This window comes from Penaeus monodon, chromosome 27 (assembly GCF_015228065.2).
Source record: "Penaeus monodon isolate SGIC_2016 chromosome 27, NSTDA_Pmon_1, whole genome shotgun sequence".
Lineage (NCBI taxonomy): Eukaryota > Metazoa > Arthropoda > Malacostraca > Decapoda > Penaeidae > Penaeus > Penaeus monodon.
Window position 1 is genome coordinate 31200764 of NC_051412.1, and position 1524 is coordinate 31202287.

Sequence of the window (1524 nt, forward strand, 5' to 3'; positions counted from 1 at the left end):
TAGCTTACTTCTTGCCTAGCAATTTCAGCGGTCCATGGTGCGTTTGTCACTTCTGGAAAATCTTCCCTGTCATTCCATTTCATCCTTTTATCACTGATGTGTTATCAACATCTTTACTTCCGAATGACTTTTGCAAAACCAAACTTAGCGCTCCTCGAAAAGAAACACCGGTTAGCAACTACAATTCTTTACAAGTAAGCGCCTGCCATTACATTTCAATCAACTCTTCTACACCCACTCCATCACATTTCTTTCTTTCAGTACCATCCATATATAAATTCCTACCTAGCGAATTTTGCTAACTAAAACCTAGCGCTCTCCGAAAAAAAAAAACATTAACCGACAACTGGCATATTTTACAACCGCATACGAGTGCAATTCGCAGGCAGTAGAAAGTGTGAGCGAAAGGAGTGTGCACGAAGCTTCTGGCAACTGGCAAGTGCATTTCGTATGTCTGTAGGTTTCTTTAAGGCTTTCTCATTTTTATTCTTATTATTTGAGTGTTATAGTATCTTTCTGTTTTTGTTTTAGGGGGGAGAATAAAGAGGACGTATATTTTGAGGTAATTTTTTATGAAAGATTTAATGGTAAAGGCAGATTGAATTATCGTTCGAATATAATATGGTATTTGTTCATAAATAGTTTTAACTGAACGTGCCAATTTATAATAGCCATTTCATAATGCAACGTAACACTATTTACGCAGTTGTTATATAATATGAGGCATAACTTGTAGATTATCTTTTAACTAGAAAGTACGATTGAAGTATAATTGTATGATAAAGAACTGAATAAAATGAAAATCCAGTGATTAAAACCTATTTTGAGAATAAGCAGCATAAAAGTGTAATGTTCCTTTAAGATTCCAATAATACTGTGTTTTGGTGATAAGAACTTTCGTAAAAACAAAACTTCAGATTCTTCCTCTTCCTCTGCTCTTCTCCATTTTGTGGATTATTACATGTCTCCTGCACTTTTTTCTTTATCCTTCACTATCTAGTGTTCCTTCTCTTATTTTTCTTTTCTCTTTTTCTCTCTCCATTTTTGTATCTTTCTTCCTGTCCATCCTCCTCATAATCTCCTGTTTCTTTTTCACTATCTTTATTTTCTTGTATTTTCTTGAAGATTCATGCTAGGGTTAAGCAAGTTATATTGTGAGTCTTCATTTTCTCCTACAAACATCTTATTTTTCTTCTTCCTTCTTCTCTTCCTTTTCTCCTTTTTGTTCTTCATCCTCTTTTTCTTCCTTTTTTTCTCTACTTCCTTTTCTTCCTTCTTTTCTTTTTTCTCCTCCTCCTTTTCATTTTTTTTTACTTCTTTCTTTTCTTCTTTTTCTTCTTTACCTCTTTCTTTTCTGGTCACTAATTTTTCCCAACTTCATTTCATCTGCCTTTTCCTCCATGTGTTCTTGTTCTTGTGTTTCTTCTTATTCCCCTTTTTAATTATCTTTTTTCACTTTATTTTCCTTCTGCTTTGACATCTTTGATTCCTCTCCTTTGTGTACCTTGTTGGAAGGAAATGAAG